The sequence below is a fragment of the Anser brachyrhynchus genome, assembly GCF_964034855.1.
Source record: "Anser brachyrhynchus genome assembly, chromosome: 12".
In the NCBI taxonomy this organism is placed as follows: Eukaryota; Metazoa; Chordata; class Aves; order Anseriformes; family Anatidae; genus Anser; species Anser brachyrhynchus.
This window is the reverse complement of record NC_137707.1, coordinates 10,960,234-10,980,843: the sequence shown is the minus strand read 5'-3', so window position 1 is coordinate 10,980,843 and position 20,610 is coordinate 10,960,234. Positions and strand designations below refer to the sequence as shown.

Sequence of the window (20,610 nt, the reverse complement as noted above, 5' to 3'; positions counted from 1 at the left end):
GCTTGAGAAACATATACATTCAATGTCTTAAGCAACTGTCAGAAACTCTATAAACGCATCCAGAAAGAGGCACCAACCCTCCTGGTAACACTGCCAGCCTCCCATTTCCCCAAAGACTAACCACCACACAGAGCTGGGACCACCGCTTTGTGCCCTCACACAACAGTCTCACTTCAAGGTCAGAAATTCGCTGTATTGCAAAGAGTATCCATTACAGTGTTTGTTCAAAAAACAAGCCCCCTGGGTGCTGAGCCCCTGGGGCCTTGCACAGGCTCTCAGTTACCCCCAGAGCCTGCTAACTTGTAATTGCACGGTGCGGGTCCACAGTCCTGCTCCATCAGGTGCAGGTCTGTCCGGAGAACAGGCTCAGAGCGATTCTACCAGAATGTTTCATTACTGTGACATACATTTCTAGGCCAAAAAAATGCCACACACTGCTTTTTCCATCACTGAATTGTGTCAGCTGTTCTTTGTTGGTTTGCTGGCATCTCAAAGCATGTAAACCAGCTCTAATGATCAGTGTTTAAAAGCAGAGTGGCGCTGAGTCTGGAGCAAGGACAGTTTCAGTGCAGAACTGCAGCAGATGTCATTTAGGGAGAGCAAAGAGCCTGGAGAAGCTGCCCACTCTGCATTACCTGGCCAGGGGTTTATATGACACCCAAGAAGCATTTCCAAGGCTCAACCTGTGCACTGAGAGATGCAAGATGGAGCTTATTAGACAACACAAGATGTTGCTATTGGGCACGCACAAGGCAAAGGATCAAGTCCCACACCTGGGCTTGGTCTCTATTTAGATTTTTGCAGACATAGTTACCCTGATCAGGAAAAAGAAAGGTAGTGCACCTCTAAGCAACGTAGTTATGCTGGCAAAAAGCCTTGAGTAAGCAGCCGGGGCTCCTTCCTTGCATCGTGCACCCACTGGCAGACTGGCGACTGTGTCCCTGGAGCACCCTCTGGCCTGGCGGCTGAGCCCATCCGTTCCAGGCTGGGGCCTTCAAGCTTGCCAGGGTGTCCCTAGATGGGGCAAGCAAGGATGAGGGGGGCTGGAGTGGCACTGGGCACCCTTGTGAGGGAGCTTGCCTGTGTCCCTGCTTCCAACTTGTCAGCAGGCACCCATAAGGGATGCCGGGAAGCAAGGGTAAGGTACAAAAGCAGAACCTTGCCAGACATCAAGCTGGATCCGCAACAGATCTCCCATGGCTTTCAAGGTTCTTCCCACCTGTGCGACAGCCTCTGTATAGGTTGGCCCTGGATGGTGTAGGGCTTTTATTCCCTGATGGGCTCCAGATGAATTAGCCTCTCCTATTACATGTACGAGGAACTCTTGAGATATGCCTAAACACAAGCCCTGTAATTACGGTGTGTGTGCTAGCAAATTAGACCAAACTGAGCCAAAGGGCCTTACCGAGGTATTAGGTGATGCTGTGCTACATGCTTGCCTGCTGAAGCTGCCTCGTTGGAGAGGACACTGCCACAAAGTGGAAAGCTTGGCAGTGTGCAGGGAGGGCAGCTGGCTGCCCACACTGTCCTCAGCCCTGCCCAAAGCCACCCAATGTCCAAGGGGATAAAGTGTTGATGGACTGAGGGCCCTTAGGCACAGGCACCCCTGTCTGAATTCATGAGCACATTTTAAAGCCTTTTTTTTTTTCCCCCTCAAACTGCAGTGCGTGTTTAGACACCTGCAAAAAGGCTTTGCCCACTTGGCACTCACCAGCCTGCAGCAGCTCATTAAGGGCAGCCTGGGCTCCTGGCACAGGCCAGGCCTAGTGCTGAGCACTCCAGAAATTCCTCTCGAGCTCCAGTTCTGTTTGCTTTATCGCCTTTGCAGAGCAAGCCACCTAAAAGCTACCTTCTGAAGGGCCCTGTGCTAAAAACCACCAAACACACCTTGGCTGTAAGAGGGAACTCAAAGCGGTGTTTCCCTCCCATGTGAGGCTCAGGGCAGCTGAGGCAGCGTGGCTGGAGCATCCCGGTGACCTGTGCCCATGCCTTTGATTTGCTCCGACCTCCTCAGTGTGAGGCAGAGACACCAGTGCCTCCTGAGTGCTGAGAGAGAAGTCCACGATGAGCAGAAGCCGTGAATTACAGTCAGCCCTTTTTTTAATTAGCGTTTCATTAATTAGTACTAATTTAGCAAAGGAGTGCCCTGATTAGCTCGATCAGGCCTAGAATAGAGGGGAAGGTGTGGGATACCTGGAGTCTGGCGCCGGTTTAAGTGGGGCTGGGGAGCTGCTGTCCTGCAGGGAGGGGGTGTGCAGCTTGGTGGCTCCTGTGGGGCCAGGACAGGCTGCTGCTGTCCCTGTGGAAAGCGGCCACTCTCACCAAATCCCCAAATGCAGTGTGTTTCAGGCTGCCAGCCCTTCCCTGCAAGCCAGATCACAATCCTTGGGTGCTCATGTAATGCACATTGAAGAGGCTGGCAGGAGCTGGGGAGCCTGTGCCACTCTCATGGAGCAGCCCCTTGCAAACGAGCAGTGCATGAGAGACAACTTCAGAGGCAACCATGGCAGCCGCCAAGTGTCCCAGTGCCATTCCTCTTTTCCCAGCTTCTCCCTGCTGCCATCAAATGCCTGCACCCTTGACACAAATACCAGGATCCCCCCTGCTCCCATGGAAGAAACTTAAGTACAACAAGTGATTTTCCAACGGCCTTTTCCCTCTGCAGTACTTCCTTGCTTATCATTGAGAGGGTGAAATCTGTGCACGGGTGCTGGGCCACCTGCCCTCCCCGGAGACCTGCCCGGGGTGCTCTGGGCACCAAGTGCGGGAGCTGAGCGCTGAGGCGGCCGCTGGTACTGCTGCCCCTCGTGTGGCCCAGGCCCCTCCAACAGATACAGCTCCTCCAGTGCCCCTGGACCACGGCACTTCCCCTTGGGCCCTTCAGCTCTCACCTGGCCCCTTTTCCCCCTTTCATCAGACAGCAGTATCGCAACTAAGAGCAGTTGAGTTGGCGCTATGTGTATCTCGAGGACTGCTCCAAAGTACAGTTGAACCAAGAAATTTCTAGCTGAACTAGTGGTCCGAAGGAAGCAGCAATTATGTATCTATTGTCTGACTGCTGCTTTTTTGCAGCAGGGATGACTCCTTGACATTAGGCCTATGGAGTCTGCCCGTTAATAGTAGTTTAAAATGGTCAAGAGGTTACAGCAGTAAGGAATGTTAGTAAAAAATGTCTCTGTGGAGTTTAAACAACCAGTATTTTAGGCAGGGCTTGGTGGGTTACTGTCCCTGCACAAACAACTAGAATGTGAGAGTCTGGGCTGGGAAATACTTAAACTGTTTGGAAAAACTTGTTTTGTGCAGCTTGAGAGTGTCCCTGGAGGCTGTGGCCCAATGCCATGACTCCTGGTAAAGGCTGGGCTGCAGTAACAATGAAGCTTTTATGGGGAAGCTGGAGTACAATCAGAAACTTTTCGATCCCGAGGGATTATGGGGAGGGGAGTTCCTGGGTTCAAGATGTCTGGCACATTATGCACATTTCCACCAGGATTTGGGGGTGTTCTATGGCATGCAAGGTATGCAAATTGCTAAATGTGTTTTCAATTTTGCCGTGTTGTGCTGTCTTTGTTGGGTGATCATTTTTTCACCAGTGTAGCCAGAAGACAGGATGGGTTCATAGCACAAGAGGAAAAGTGTAGTCGTCTCACAAGCAGTATTGACCTATGAAAAGCCAACTATATTTCCAATTCTCCAGCAGGCTCCTAACTGGGTGGCTCCAGATTATTCACTGATTAAAATTCCTCTAGAAAGAAGTGTCCTGAACTGAAAGGCATCTTTGATCGACCACTCCTTACCGAAGTGATCAGAAGTGTGTGTACGGAAACATCTCATTCCTTGTTGTTATTACCGAACCTTAATCATTTGCATGCTCGATAGAGCAGATGTCAGCAAGAGGTCTAGCAACCTGCTGAACTGAAGTATCCACTCAGCATTATAGCGTTGGTTCAGATTTTCTTCAAAGGCATCACACTGCTGCTATTTAATTTGAGGGGATTGTTACAGGAAGGAAGGCATTTCCTACTAGAAACAGGCTTCCTTTACTCGTGGTGTTAACTGCTAGAAGAAACAAGGCAGGATCAGCCCAGCAAACCAAAGGAGGAGATAAGATAACACTGCCATCTGTTCAGGTGTCTGGTCTGGGAGTATTAAACCTGACCCAATGCCTGTTGAAATCAATGAAAAGATTCCTACAGACTGTGGAAGGGACCATCCAGAGGCTGAGGAGCAGATAACCCAGCATTTCATGAGCAGTTTGTTCTTCATCAGCTTGTGGTATCCTGAGCCACACATGTGCCACACACACTGGGGCAGCTCTGGGCTGGCCAGACCCTGAACTCTGTTTGTCTGGCTAAGGGAAATGGGCCTCACACAAACAGGGCCTGGGGATCGAGAGGCTGGAGGTAAATCTATTTTTTTTTAGATAACAAGAATGTAGTTACCAAGCCGAGACTGCCCAAAGATGCTCAGACATGATGGTTGTTATTGCTGTTGTATTTTATTTTCTGGACCCTCAAGGAAGTGATCCAGTGACAAGGGGGATGGCTTCCTGATGGGGTCCCTCTGCCAGGGACTCCTTTATCCCTCATTTTGCATGTCTTCCCACTTTGCTTGCCGGGGTTTTACCTCAGGCCTGCCTTCAGTTTGGAAACACTGAATAGCCCTTAATGACAGCAGCACAAACAAAACCCTATAAAGGCAGGATTTGTGATTTACATGGGGTTAATTACCACAACAAGTATGTTTATTCACTTCTCTAATAAATTCTTAGGACAGGAACAAGTACTAGCTTGACCAGATTCATCCTGTGCATACATCTCTCTTGTAACCATTTTTGCAAATCTATGTATGAAGGATAGAGGAAAAGACAAAATTTTATCTCCCATCACTTAGGCAGTAACTCATAGCTCATGAGCTGTGTGCTCCTCAGCCTGCTAACAGCATCAACATTTACTTCAGATCTGCTAGAATAAAATAGACTACCATGAATTTGCTGTATTTTTTAAAAAAGTGAGTGGATCATAAATGAATATTAACTATAGCAGTATGACCTATTGCTCTGACACCTACTTGCCCCAGGAGAAATGTGAAGTCTCCGTTTGTCTCTTTTAAACTAATCCGACCTGATCGTTATATTCATGAGGTTAAAAATCCACAGTGGCAGGTGCTGGTCCTGTTCGGGCCCTGTGGTGTGAAGTTGTGCTTCTGCAAGGGTACTCCAAAGTCCATCAGTTGCTCAGATATTATAGATGACAGCAAATTAAAAATTCACACCATCTAATAGAATAACTTGGTTTCATCAGTCTAATTTGCAGGGGAGGGAACTGATATAGAGAAGTGACCAGCGACTTTGGGAGCTTCTATTTTTAGGTGATAGACCTAAAAAAAGTGATGTTATGGGGACCAATACTATTAAACACTGTCCCCGATTCAATTGCATTCTGATACATGCAGGTTGCAAAAAGGTTTTCTTCAGCTGTTGATTCAGCTTTGCTTTAGCCATCTTGTAGGTTTCCAGTGGCTACGTATACGTAGGGTTGGCTACAGTGTCCCTGATTTGCTAGGAAGGCGTTTGCAGTGGTTCAGCGCTGTACCAGGCAGGCCCCCCCGCCACTCCTGAGGAATTTGTGTCAGATAGAACATTTCGTACAATGCAGAAGATTTTGTCACCTTGATTTGAAGGAAGTTGTTTGTGTTAATGCTTAAAGGTAATGTGAGACAAGGCAAGCTCTTTACTTTAGAACATGCACTGTGCCATTGATGTACGCAGTACATTAAATATAACAAACAAAGGGTCCACTGTGGTATTTACACCCACCGCAAATACATTTGCAAAATAGGATTATTTGCAATCCAATAAAATAGTACTGCTTTTAAGGCAGAAACCCTGTGTGTTCAGTGAAGTGTGCTCCTCGACTTTTCTTACCATTTATCGACCCAGCACATTCCTCCCCATTTTTTTAATGCCTTTCATTAATAGTTAAGAAAAACCTAGGGAAAACAAACACTCTTTTCCTGATTGTTTATTCACCAGTCTCTTAGGAACCATAATTACGTCTCCCAGGAATTGTGTGTTTTATCATACTGTATATCTTAAAGAGCCACTTTAGGTAAAATAACAAGGAGTGCCTTATGAAGGAAAATTGGATTCATTTTAAGACTTTTTTAACCCTCCAAAGAATGGCTCTTTGTTTACTTCTTTAGTGCATGTGGCAACTTGCCCAAGTAAATACTATGCTGCATAAATACCAGAGATTGGTATTTATGATATTACATAAACATACTCTGAATAATGACTCATTGTTGCAGTGAAGAAGAACACGAGCAATATACATTGCAGTCGATGCGTTATTTTTCGTCACAGTATTAAGTGGCACTAGAGTGCTGTAGTACAAAATGGCACTAAGACTGGAGAGGAAACGTCCTATAGCATTGTTTAGCAGGTCTGAGCTTACAAAACAAGAGAGAAAAGAGCCAAAACAGGAACTTGATGAGGATAAGAAGCACAACAGATCAGTCATCAATATGCAAGGGTAAGGAGTCAGTGGTTAGGTATTTTTTGGGGTTGACTAGCAAAAGGTTTATTGCTCTTTAAATTGAAAACTCATCCACTACATTTATACTGCTGTTACAACAGGGAGCTGAGCCCTCAGGTTCATAATCCTGGCCTGTGGTGATGCTCAGGTCCACTTACGGCACTGGTATTTCACGCATGGAGCCACACTTTCCAGTGGCTTTATTTCTCAGAGTCTTAGTCCATCCAGCTACAGTTTTGTTAAACCTTTACCTGCGCTTCAGAAAAAATGTGCATTTGCAAGGATTTGCTTGAACAGAAAATGTCACAGTGCCACACTTTGTCTTACTGCCAAATGATGGCTCCCCTGCTACTTGGGTTTCAGATCTCAGAAATCAAAATCCCAAAGGGAAGATGCATATGCCAAAATGTCTCTTTTAAAGCCAGCAGGGTATTAACAAGTTATTTATTTTTCAAATACATGGTTGTAGTCTGTCTAGTCCAAACAGCAAAAACAAGATATATTCAAATTCTCAAACGGCCACTGAACCATCCCTTTAAAAAGAATGATGGAAATTATCACCTATAATAATTCAGTAGCCTAAAAGATGATTTTTTGAAATTCTACTCTTTGCCAGAAGCAGCCACAGACCTTCAGGAACAGCAGAGATATCCTGGATGCAGAGCTTGTCTACAAAGTGGGTGGCTGATCCTCCTAAAATACAGAGGTCTGAGGGTGTCCTATTATGGGAGCACCCTACTTCATGCCTGTAGGCTTGCACGTTATGGCAGAGAGGAGGCTTCTTGTGTTTGCTGGGATTTATTGTCAACAGAAGATATTTTCTCCCTGAGTGTGAATAAAGGAGTAATAAAGGAGTACTTCTATTTTCCTACTGAAGCGAACATCCCTCCCACTTGCTTACCTTAGAAAATAGCACTGGATGTGCCCTGCATGTTTTTTGCCAGCCACTTTGCCAGCCTCTGCAAAGTTTCTGTGTTTATGTAAACCTCTGCACTACTGCATGGTCAGAAGCTGTCTGTTGTGGTTATTAAACTCTACCTTATTCCTCTAATTTTAACTAGTTCCTGATTTTACTTCTTTAGTCAAAACCCACCATGTTTAAGCAGAGCTGTGTTTTGATGTACTCCTGGGTGGGTGCCACGTGTTATTCTATCTCATGTGCAAGCCCTTACTGAATAAATGGAGCATTCATTGACTTTTCCTCCCTTGTGCTTTACGTATTTTGTACAGGCTAGGAGGGGACACAGGTGACAGAACAGAAGGTTGCTGGTCCACAAAGAGCACTGGTTAAAGGATGTGTCCTGAGCCAGGACCTGAACACATGGCATTAGTTTTCTGACGTTCTGCTAGCAAGCCTGGGAATGACAGTGATGCTCTCTGTGCCATTCTGGATGACAGAAGATTTATGCCTGAGTCACTTGTAGACAGCTGCTCAAAAGGCTGCAGGTCCTAGCAGAAAGCTACAGCTTCCAGGTACATCCCTATTTTCCTAGAAAAAACGGCACAGTAGTGTATGTTGGCAAAGTTGAGAGGACAAGAACTGTAGGCAAGCATACAATTCAGTCACAATTCTGTTTTTTATTATTATTAAATCATTGACACTGCCCAAAGCCTTCAGTTTTTATTCTATAATGCAGAGGTTTGGGGGTGCCCTATAATGGGAGCACCCTGTAGTGTGCTCCAGTGAGCTTGGTGCTCTTCAGACACATGGGATATCATGCTGAGACATCACTCCTTCATTTGGATTTTGAAGCCATGCCTCGCCATCAGTTATATATCAAGGCAATTACTGAAACCTGTGCCAGGCAGGCTTTACCCAACGTAGCTTCTCTCACATTGTTTGGGGTCTGCTCTTCTCTCTTCCTAGGAGCCTGGGAGATGAGATGACAAGCTAAGGTCAGCACCAAAGCCAGATAACACGCAAGCCCCTTCCAAGCCCCACAGAAGTCAGTGGGAAAGCTTGGGTGGACAGCTGTGGTTTTGACTCAGGCCCAGAGATACTAGAAAATAACAAAGGGGACAGAAGGAAATAGCTTGGTCAGCTTTGGGGGTTATTCCTCATGTCTTTTAAAAGGAATAAATACATGGTTTTTGTTATGGATTTCTGTGAGAATAAGTTTGTGCTTCCAGTCAGCCATGTCTCAGTAATGTGCTTGTGTGATGATGGCACAGCAATTCTGAGCTTACAGGCTTAAACATCCTTTTTCAGTATAGTTCATTGCAAGGAAATGTGAGTAACCTATCTCCTCTTTAAAATGCTTGTCTGCTCTCATACATTCATACGCTTTGCATAAGCCTGAGGATCACACTGATGAAGAATCACAGCACCGCTTATGTAGTTAATTTGGTTATTTATTCATGTAAATGTATGTGGATTGAGACATTTTCGTGTGATCTAAAGCGACTGCCAAACCTCTGTTTTGTTAGTTTGTAACTCATATTTTGTCTTGTCTCATTCTTTTGTTTCATACAAAAGGATGCAGACATAATTTCACTAACAATTGCTTTGAAAACGCAGCCGTCTGTAGCACCTCCCAAAGAAAAAAAGACAAGAGACCGCATGTCATTACTTTAGTTCTGCATAAGTAAACTGCATGCCCATATCAGCGCTCACTGTTCCCATAGAATTGCACAAGAACAACACAATTCTAGGCAAAAACGCAATGCACATATGTAAGCCTAGTCCACATGCAGCGCTTACAAGACAAGTTAGGGTTTATGCTTTTCAGAGGTTCAACTATCTAAATAAAGCAATTAGGTTTTAGTTCATTTCCCTAACTGTATTGCTGCACAAGGGGATATCCACATGATTGCAGAAGGCAGATAAAGATAGGACAAACTCAGCATATAACTTTTGTTGTAATGGCTTAGAAAGGGGTCTTACAACTTGAAGATGATATTGCAGCCATCCAGTGGTACAGCTTCCTTCTGCCACATATGCAGACATTGCAAATCCTATCTCACAATTTCATCCATTATTGTTTGTATAATGATTGGCATTTTGCACACAGCTTTTTATGATTTTTTTCAAATATCTTTTCTATTATTTTGTTGATCAGAAAGCAAAAGGATAAATAAATCTGCAAACCAGACACGAACAAGTGTTATTTTAACTTGTCTGACAAACAAGGAGTTGACATTTAGTTACCAAAGCAAGAGGCCCATCTCTTTCCTTGGCCAGTTCAATGTCAGAATTTTGGGGGTCCCTACCTAATATACCTTCTGTGCAGAAGACGATATGTCTTCCCTGCATCTTAGCTCTCCTGAGGATTAAGAATGGTTCAGAATAAAGTTTCTATATTCCATAGTTAATATTTGAGAAGCGTTTTAAGATTCTCAAATTAAGGCAATGTATGGGCCACATCTACAAATGCATTATTAGACAAGACACACGTAGCTATAGGTGTATATAGACAGAAAAAAATGCAAATTGACTTAATTGAACTTTGTACAGTTCTGAACAATGCTAAACCTCATTAAAATTCAAAATCACATTTTAATTCTGTAGTTCAGTAAATCACCAGCACTAGAGTATCCCCAGAAGAGCTGAGAATTACCCCAGACAGAAAGTGGTGCCTGCAAAGGAAGTGTTGGTAAGGGAGATAGCACTGAGACTGGAAAGCATGCACATATGACAACAAGCCCAGATATTCTCCTTACCCGAACACACAGGACCTACATCCTTCTTGCCTCCTGCCTCAAGAGGCAGAGGACAGGAGCGTCACCTTCCTGCCACCCACTGCCTGAGAGCAAGGGGGGCCAGGTAGCACCAGCAAACATTCAGGTTTTGTACAGGCTTCATCTGGTTGTCACCTGTCCTATTCCAGCTGGGACAGGAGCCACTGAACCACACTTCTGTGCTCCTCACAACCCTGTTCTAGCTGGTCCTCTCCATCCAGCAGTGCAGGGTGCCCCATCCATCTCATTCCCCACAGTTCGATGAATACATTTAACATCTCTGTGGTCTCTTTTCTCTTTGACACATCAGTTTCAGATGTGACTTCTTTTTATTTCAGCCAGATATCTACTTGGATATAGGGCTCGAAGTGTCTTTGAGTGACTGCATGAAAGAAAATGTGCAAGAGAAGCTCCCCGGGAAAGGGCAGACTCATGACCATCTTGTCTGTGGTATGTAAATATATAACTTTTCCTGACATTGCTTCTAACTGCTGGGTTGTGGTAGGATTGTGCTTTTGAATTTCTAAGCAGAAATAAGCTGAAAAATATTGCTTTTTCACCTGATGCTCTGCACCTGATACAGATGTCTGTGAAATGACTTAAGTGTGTATTAATGTAAGACCAGTTAAAGGTTTGTGATTATATACCTTCACACTCCACAGAAGCTTCTGCTGCTCTGCACCATTCAGGACTTGGCCAGTCTCTATGTTGCAGTTCACCTGTCCAACTTAAGTCTTTGATAAGCAATTTAGTAGAGAGTATCTGAAGAAAAGCTTAGTATACCTGGAAAAGGTGTTCAATAGCTCCATGAGAGATTTTGTGTCAAAAATGTCTGAGAGCAGTCACAGCTGGATAATAAAGTACAAAAGTGGCTTGGATTTCCCTGTAGTAAAGTACAGTTACTACTGGTAAAAATAGCAGAACCTACAGCCTTTCAACAGCTGTACTCAGTAGTTAGATGCCATATCATGCAATATCACAAGTATCAGTGGATCTAGAGATAACGTACTTAGCATACTTACACGTTACCCAGAGCATTTTCTGTAAAATCTATATTATAGAAGTGTGTCTTACGAAAAAAAAAAAAAGATCCCAATGATCTTGTCAGATACCTCTGAGTGAATCACTGATTGTTTCTGCTCACTGATTTTTTTGTTCTCTGCAAATACACTAAATTCAACCTGTGAAGAAAACATGCAGTGTTTTTTCATTCATTTGCATCAGTGTGCTAATACAGATTCTGCAATCGGATTTTATCAGACAGGATGATTTATTGCATTGCTGCATGAGGGCAAGTGGAATTCAGGTCCATCTCTCATCCCTCTGCTTGAATCTCCATGTAGTAAAAAGTTTGTTTGTTTGTTTGTTTGTTTGTTTTAAAAAAAAGTTGGCTTTTGTCAAGCATGCAGCTCTGTCTCGAAACTGTGTCTATTGATTGAGTTCCATTTATCAACCACTTTATTCTTGTAACTTTAACTATCTTTTTATAAGAAAACTGAGATCAGCCTCATTGATTATATTATATGAGTCAGAGCCATGTAAGAGACTAGAAGTGTGATAGCTGTTCTCCTACAGCCACAAGCATCCAGCTGGTATTATTTATGTACCATCGACAATGGGGCATGCTCAGACTTGAAGGACTAGTGCTGACCTTCCCTTGCTAATCATTTATACACTCCTTGTTTTGAGTGCTCCACCTTAAGGTTTCTCATGACTCACTTTCTCTCTGGAGTGAACAAATAAATCCTGAAGGACTCTGTACGCTTCCAAGTGTGTAACCTGTCCCCTCGTACTGGCCTTGTTCTCAGCAACAGAAGCTCTCCAAGTAGTAGTGCTGTTTATTAAGGTGTGACTTCAGAGCCATAGGCCTTTAAGAGCTGAGAGGATGGTGGTGTTCAGATTGATTTAGGCTTCTCCTAAGTGAATGCCAATCCAACGCTCCCAGTCATGGGTGCTCTGAGGGAGGGATAAGCTCCTCTGCAGTCTCTGGAGACAGGGAAGTTGGACATTTGTAGTTCCCCTGCCAAAAAAAGGAACCTCAGATATTCTAACAGATACTTTGACAAGATTCAAAGGCTTATTGAAGCAAAATCAAACCTGATTCTACCTCATGGAGATGTATATATATATAATATATATTATTGCATATAGATACATATTCATTATATATCTACGTTTATGTGTGGGGCTTTGAGCAACCTGGTCTGGTGGGAGGTGTCCCTGCCCATGGCAGGGGGGTTGGACAAGATGAGCTTTAAAAGTCCCTTCCAACCCAAACTATTCTAAGTTGACTTAGTGCTGGGCACTTTCAGACATTTGTTAATTGAAGGCAATGGTAAATTGAGGAGACCTATTTCTGTTCTGTTGCTCAGAACAAAAGACCTCATACTGGACATCAAATGCTGAGGGTGCTGCTGGTAATCCTTATCCCTCTGTATTGACTGGTCCACCTGTTAGGTGGGGATGCTAGTGCTGACGTCCCCAGTTACCTTGCACAGCTTTGGGGAGAAATAAGCACTAAATGGTTGCAAATGCTTTGAATCTTCAAAGAGCGCAGAAGGGTGAATATTATGAATGGTATGGCTGTATTATGGAATATTGGAAAAATGGAAAAAAATGTCAATATTGTCATTAATTAGCCATCCATAAGCAGGGAGTTGAGCTGAGAGGAGAGGACAATAGGCACAAGAAGGTGCAAGGAAATTTTCTCCTGCCTTTTTCCCTTCCTCACAGACCTCTTCCCCAGGAGGAGTTGCAGGGAAGTGGGGGGGGTGGGTTGTAAAGATGTCCTGACTGGAAGCTCTGCAGAGAGCTTTGGAGGGAGCTGGGCTCAGGGTTGGTTTGGTCAGAGATGGAGGGGAGGGAGGAACGTGTTTTGGCTTATGTTCCAAATTGTGGCACTTGAGCTTAGGTGCAGGGGCTTGGGATAGGCTAGTGAGAGTAGCGGGACATGCCAAAATGTCATCATAAAGGAGGGAGGTCTGATCTGCCATGCTAAGAGCGTTGCTGGCCTCATGGTCCCTAGTCGAGACACATTTGATGGGACAGAGCTTTACCACAGCAGTCACAGGGGAGCAATGTTAGGCGCTACGGGTTGGTCCAGCATGAGGGAGTATCTTAAACTGCAGGGGTGTGATGCAGAGAAGGATGTGGTTCTTTTAATTCCTTCCCCTTGTCCCATTGTTTCCTTCCCAGGCGCACACAAAATCTTCCTCTGCCCCTCCCTCCCAGCTCAGCTTTTCTCCTCTCTTTGGCTGTCCCTTTGTCCTTTTCCCTCTTGTAGAGCCAAGCTCACCAGTATGTACCCACACCCAGTGCAGTAGGGACTTCCCCATATTGAGTTAAACTGGCCTTCTGTTAGCTCTTCCTCACTATCTGGGACCCATATGTCAAGCAAAACAATTGTAAATGAGGTTAGTTCATTACTTTGGCACGGGGTGGCAGAAAGCATGGGCAGGAGTGGGTTCTTCAGAAAAGGTTGTATTTCACTGCTGTGCCCATTAGCTGTGCTGGAGGACTCATTTCCATGGCCTCACAGAGCCCGGTCACACCACAGAGCTGTTCGTGGGAGGCCAGGTTATGACTCCTCCGTCGCAGCAGACAGAATGAGGCTGGGAAGGTCTGGGACTGTGGGCATGCAGGCAGATCTCCTGTGCCCGGGACATAAAGGACATGACCTGTCCTGCCATTAGCTTGTAGAGCCAAATTCTCCCTGGCTCCAGAGGATTCTTTATGTGTGTGTGAAGAACCTCACAAGGTCAACGCTAGATCACATCCCCAAACGACGAATTCATATATTCTTGCCAGAGCAAGGCTGGTGCAACAGGACAAAATGGAATAATTAAAGCTGGGAGCCAGAGCGTGCTGCAATGTCAAGGGAGAAAATACCTCAGTGCCCCATGGGAAAGCCCTGGTGAACTCTGCTGTCAGATTCATCAGGGTGTTTCCTCTTTACCACAAGCATGGTCTTAAAGCTTTTCTTTGCATGCTGAAGATGCCACTTCTGACACTGAGAGGTGCAGTGCAGTAGAGCTACATCTTTTAATGGAAGTTCCCAGGCTACAGGCCAGTACTCTGCAAACAGATCAATTTATGGTCCTTCAGGTACAAACAAACATGATTTGTGATCTAGAGGAGGATGTGGTTCTTCCTCCTCCTTCTCCCTGTCCCCTTCTGAACCGTCCAAAGCACACAAGAACATGGCCCAGCAGTGTAATCTTCCCAGGGCTGGTAAACAATATTCCTATTCTATATTGCTTGAGTATCTTTACCAAAAACTAGTAAAAGCCCAGCAAGCACAGACTATTAATCATCCCATAAAATACTAGTCTAGCTTCACTGGTGTAACTCAAAAAGTCCAGCGACTGTAAGGCTTATATCAAAACTCTCCTGCTGAACCTGCGCTCCTTTGTCACTGACTCCAGTTTAGAACTTTGTTAACATCAAATCGTTTGTAAATTGTGAAAAATTCCTCTCTCAAAATTTGAAATATTTTTTTCCTTACTGGTCTTGTGCCAAGATCACTACCTTGTGACAGACTTCACACTGGAAAAGGACCTGATTCTAAGTCCACGTACTGTGCTGAAAAAATACATCTCTCCAGACAGGTGCAGACAGCCCTAAACTTGCTTTGCCCACGCTCTGCGATGTTTGGACGGGTGCCTGCTGCACAGCCGTGTTACGCAGCACCTGAGCCTTGCCATGTGTGCTCAGTCAGACCAGGCAACTGCAGAACCACATTTTTCAGAAACCTCCTTGGGTTTGACAGTGAAGAGCATGACTGCTCTGTGGTCTTGTGGTGCATGTGACAATATGGCCATGTTCACATGTACAAAGCCAGCTGCCATCTGTGTTTAAAAATTAAAATAAAAAAAATTAAAAAAAAATAAAAATAAAGGCACATTATGTCCAGCAACAGCCCCAAGGTGTGCTGGAACAGGTGTGCCAAATGCAGTGATTATAATGAAGCAGCAATTTATAGCTCTGTACTTGTGACTGTTTTCTGTCAGCCAGCTCAGAGAGAAGTATTTACGGCATTCTCGTTGGTCCCATAGTTCACGGCATTATTTCTCTGGGACTGTAAACAGCAGAGCCCTTGTCATGTGAGTGTGGGCACTGTCTGACTTTTCCCCCTCTAATAATAAAGCCTATATGTATTAGTGAGGGGGGGGCGGGAGATGCAGAAACTGCTCTGTATGCAATATTATTTATGAATTCTTGTGCTCAGCTATTTCTCTACCCACCTGATAATATACTATGGTTTTGTTCACCTCCTCCATCCAAGGATCTTAAAAATGCCTTGTAGACCAAACTTGTGGGGACCAGTAATATTTTTATTAGGCCAACTGATTGTTTATTTGGAGGGTGAGAGGACTGTCCCTCCAGGAGGTCCTTTTCCATTCTAAAAAATGATCTTCAACAGGATCAGCAGTCCTCAGTGGTAAATACAGGCCAAGAAGTGCCATGAGTCTGGGTAACCAGTGCGATGTCCTCTTGTTCTCCCAGGCCAGCGGGGAGGCAGCCAGTGCCTCATCGCTGCTGCGGCAAGGCAGACTGCAGCACTGAGAGCTGGCCTGGCTTTCTCAAGGCTACGCACCAGTTTTGTGGGATCAAGGCAGCCCTGGTCCAGGACTCCCAGACTTTACCAAAAGCCTGTAAAAACACATTTTCTCCTGTTGTGGCCAGTATCGTCTCAGCAATATTTTCGATTGCTCTCATATAAAAGATATATATATTTTTTTTTTCCTCTGGGCTGTTAATGTTGGCACATAGATGTTTTCTATCAACCTTCTCCAGAAAATTTAAGTTACTCTGAAGAGGGAATTAAGTAAGGAAGATTTACTACAGTTTATAAAAGCCAGCACTTGCAATACACATCCCCAAAGGAATGCTTTGTGATCCAAAGTATCATTTCATATCATTCCATTGGCAATAATTCCTTAGTCAAAGCCTTTCCATGTTTCTTCCTGGGATATTAACATGGATTTATTCATCAGTTAAAACATCTAGCAAGATAAAACTTGTTTCTAAAAGTGGGCTGACTGGAAGTAACATCAAGTAATTTATTTTCTATTTTTAGTGGTATTTTTGAAGCATTGATTATTATGCAGGCTATTGGTTTTGCCTGCCTTCCAATAACAAGGGCTAAATTTGGAAGTGTTTCACACTGACCTTGGTAGAGCAAAACCAGGGTGGTTTATTCCTCATGTAGGATTTCTTCTAAGTTCATTGTTATTGCCAGGTAACTTCAACTGTTTGTCCTGCTGTCTCCCTGGCTGTGTGTTGTTAACCTAAAGGTGATTAGAGATAGTTGCGAGGTGGCTCAAACTTTACCATCTAAACCTGAGTTATTGAAGGTAAATAACACTTGCTCTGATTCTCTCAACAGGAGTGCTGCTTGCCTTTACGATGGTTGGCTGTGCCCTTGAACCACAAACCAAACCATTTCCAGAGGCTGGCATTCTTCTCTGGGATCTCCAGACAGAGCTGTGGCTGTGATGACCAGGGCTGTTGCTTGGCGGTGCCAAGACGAAGGAAAGCTACCAGTTGTTGTCGTGCTGTACAGATGCAGCAGGAGTCAGCCATGAACACAGGTGAGACCTGGCCTGTCTCCAGGAGCCCAGCAAGAAACGTGCCTGAGCCTTGTGCAGGTGTGTGCCTTGGAGACAGCCACACATCAGCCACCTGAGGTCCCCTTCCTGGCATGGCATGGGGTGCCCTCTAAATTCAGGAGGCTCTAACAAGTCCCAGGCAGAATGAGGATTTAGAGTGGCAGGTGCATTTTAGAAATATGGGGTTCAAATTACTGGTTCTCCCAAGCTCACTGCCTACTACAGACTGCCCTAATAGGTAAAGTCTCCTCTGTCACTGCCTTCTGTAAGGACACAGAGCATTGACCTAGCAGCTGCAAGCCTGGGTCACGCAAGGATCTGCCACTGTCACAGTGTCCCGAGCTCTCCCAGGCAGTGGAGCAGGGCTCCTCTGCCCAAGCATGCACTGAGGTCACGGAGCAAGGTGAGCCCAAATGCCATGCCAAGGGACATTTCTATTTCTAAGCGACTTGCTGTGGCAGCAGCTGTGCTACTTGCAAAGGAAGCTTTTTCGGATTTTTACGGATTTATTTCCCTTTCCTTCTAGTTTAGTTAAAATAAAGTATTTGTGGATATAAGTGCACAGCTGGCTTCTGCAAAGAAAAAAATACGCAACATTTACTGCAAGCAGGAGGCTGCTGCTCAGCTCTGCTACCTGGCATAGCCGGGGCTGACTTACCGCAGACCGGCACATCCCCGTCCTCAGTCCTCAGCCTCACAGTGGTGGAGCTGGCTAGGATGCTCTGCGCCAACCCCAACTCCTCCAGCCACTACCAAAGCCCTCGCAGGCCCTGCGTTGTCCTGGTATCTCCGGGAGGTGGTCCTGCAGCTCCCGGCGAGCGTCCCCGCTGAGGCAGGCATCACCTCGCCACCCGCCTTGGCCGCTGGGCGATTCCTGGCAGAGGTGACTCACAGGCAGGGAACCTTGCGAGGGCCCTGGCACATGCCTGCACTGAAACACTGCCTACAGCCTCCTGCCTCTGCCCAGCTCGCCCTTCCTGCCGCCTTTCCCCCGGGGTCCTAACTCCCGACTTTGTTGCTCTATAAACATAATAACAATAATTATTCTCTCATTGGACACATAGCCATCTTCTTTGTTTGCAGGCTTAGATAAATATCATTCAAATCATGGAGTCTGATTCATGAGTCAGGATGATGGCAGCCCTCCAAAACCTCCTTGCCCATGGAGAGTGTGTTTGTGTGAGAGAGATAGAGAGTTTCACTGTATGAAGAGTAAGAAACTGGAAGCCAAGTGAATTAAATACAAAGCAGATAATTATGTGTAATTCATTTACTGACTAATGATTGCACCTGGTACAGAGGTTTATGAATTCATTTTGCTCTGCATATGTTCTCAAAAACAATCTCTCTGCTACAAGATAAAAACTAGGCTGACAATTCTTAATAGAACAGTGTTTACATTAGTGTTAATGTAAGGTTCTGTCTTTCTGGTTCATTCTTCATTTTTTCTCATAATGTTTCACTTTTCCTGGGTTCACCTGGTGTCTCTTTGACAGTGACAACTGATCCGTGGTGGTAGAGGCTGGGTGTCACTGCAGAATGAAGCCTTCACTCTGCTCCTGAAAGCTGTGCAGTGCAATTACACACACTGCTTATCTCCCATCTGCTGCAGCCAAACCTTGCCACCAAGGCTGTGCCTTCGGCAGGGGAGTGGCAGGTCACGGCCCCCCCTTCCCTCTCTACTGGGATTGCCAACAACTTGCCGCTCTTTTTATGGTGTCACCCAGTTGTCATTGCACCCTGATGCCATCAGCTCCTTCCAGCTGAATGCCAGCAGACAGTGCCAACTTTCACCTGCTAACACCTGGGTCGATTACAGGTTGAAGACCAAGAGACAAAGCCTTTAACGGGGTGAAAAAGCTTGTGCTAATCCAGCGAAGCACAGCAGTGATGTCTCAGTGTTGATGTCACCCTGAAGACTGCAGCCTGTGTGACACGACACCACTCGTGCCTTGAGCAGGTCAGGTGTGGAGATCTGAGCCACGCTGGGCAAAGCCATGGGTCCGAGGCCTTGCTGGGTGCTTGCGGCAACTATCCAAGGTGATGCTGTTGCCATGTGGTGGAAACAAAAGAGCTTTTCCAGTTGTGTTCCCAGTGCAATCCTTGGGTGCACAGTAGAGCCCCTCTCCCAGCCCCTCAGTGTGCCACAGGCAGCTCACCTTGGTAATTCCCCCCACCATGCAAACAAATCTATACACTCAGTTAATTGCTTAGGTTCCCTGTGATGGCTGTTGCTCAAACCAACAGGCATTTGGCTGTTTCCTGCCAAGCCTATCAGGATCATCATATACCTGGGATCTATTTATTAATCAGCTCAAGCACAAAGTGCACGAGAGCTAAATGTATGTTTGTGCAAGTGGGGGAGGGCTACATCTGCAGGCATGGCTGAATGCAGATTTCTGTGGGATGCCCCTTAAGACTGCCTTTGGAAAGGAACAAGCTTGGAATGACAAAAGGGAAGGGGGAAGTTATTTGGCAGTTTGATTAGAGACTGTTTAATAAATCATGAACTACTCATACTGAAAGAATATGCTGATTTCACTTATATGCACTTTCTAGTGTTATTTGCCATTGAGGTTTTACCAAAGTGCAGTGAAGCTGAGCTCGTGGCTGCCAATAAAATAGCTGTAGTGTCTGATGTAATTCCCACTGCTGCAAGAACACACTTGGAGGTGTCTCCTTGGAGCTGTCACCAACATCAGAGTGTGGTGACAGGAGAGAGTCACTGCCTCTTGCTGTCAGAGCGTCACTGAGCTCACTGCACACCCAGCAACTCCTCTGGCTGGTGCAGGAGCTGCATGCCCCGTCCCCAGAAGGGAGCTGGCCCTACAACTTGCAGCCTGCTTGGAAAAGCGGTGGAGGTGCTGCTTTCTCCATCCATGGCAGCCACAGGTAATGAAAACATCAGCAATTAAAAAAAAGAAAAAAGTAACTGTATGCTCTGATATTTTTCATTGGAGTGATTTGTCATTAGAAAAGCCAAAACCAGCTCATCTTGTTCACGAGTATTCCCATTGACTAAAACAACATTCAGCGTGTGCTTTAATTTTGAACCTATGCAATCCTTTACCGATGAAGATCTGACAAGCCAGAACAGATTGCAGTCTGTGAGATACTTGCAATATGATAGTATTTTACCTGTAGGTGGATCCTCATTTTAGATAGCGAGATGAAGAGCCAATGAGCCTGATTCACTGCTGCGTTACTCCAGTTTTGCACTGGAATAACACCACTGAATCATCAGCAAAGTTGAAATAACAAATGATAAAATGGGACCATTGTATTTAAGTTTGCAGCATGTATATGGAAATGACTAGCTCTTTCTTGCAGAATGATTAAACTGTATGGATATTTTTTGTGTGCTGTTTTTCCCAAACATATCAAGAATACGACAATATGTCTGGGCTAGAGTTATACATGTCAGAAAAACCCCAAACAATTAAAATCTAATGTAACAGCTAGTGCAGGACTCCCTCGGTATGTCTGATGTGATTTTTTTTTAATTTTATTCAGAAAAAAAAAAAAGGATTATGAGAATAGAACTTAACTCAGAAAAGATTAAATTTTTGATGCAGATCATTTCTGCACACCAGACGGGCACAGTCTAAAGCTTAGAAACACAGTAAATTAAACACCTAGTCCTGGTTTCTATGCATGAAAATACTCACTGAGCAATTGAAAAGAACTGAGTAATTGTGATCTTTTTGCAAGTAATGCTCTGGAAAATCAACTAAAGGCAACAAGCAAGCTTGCAATTAGTAGTTCTAATTATAAAGTGTATACATAAA

General features: G+C 45.0%; 1 protein-coding gene and 1 long non-coding RNA gene across 4 annotated transcripts in view; one reads left to right on the top strand and one right to left on the bottom strand.

Annotated features, from left to right (window-relative positions):
• LOC308176694 overlaps positions 1-20,610 on the bottom strand; it is a 44,687-nt gene that overhangs the window by 4,984 nt on the left and 19,093 nt on the right. Inside the window, exons 5-6 of the long non-coding RNA XR_013938503.1 lie at positions 17,481-18,868; positions 11,931-12,231 (exon numbers count right to left, since the gene is read on the bottom strand). This is a non-coding gene — a long non-coding RNA (uncharacterized lncRNA). The remainder of the gene's footprint in view (positions 1-11,930; positions 12,232-17,480; positions 18,869-20,610) is intronic.
• LOC308176681 (uncharacterized protein) overlaps positions 1-20,610 on the top strand; it is a 187,945-nt gene that overhangs the window by 161,416 nt on the left and 5,919 nt on the right. For all 3 annotated transcript variants that reach the window (XR_013938468.1, XR_013938469.1, XR_013938470.1), the window contains exons 3-6: positions 7,764-8,006; positions 10,550-10,661; positions 16,600-16,861; positions 17,906-19,714. The gene's annotated coding sequence lies outside the window, so the exon portion shown is untranslated. The remainder of the gene's footprint in view (positions 1-7,763; positions 8,007-10,549; positions 10,662-16,599; positions 16,862-17,905; positions 19,715-20,610) is intronic.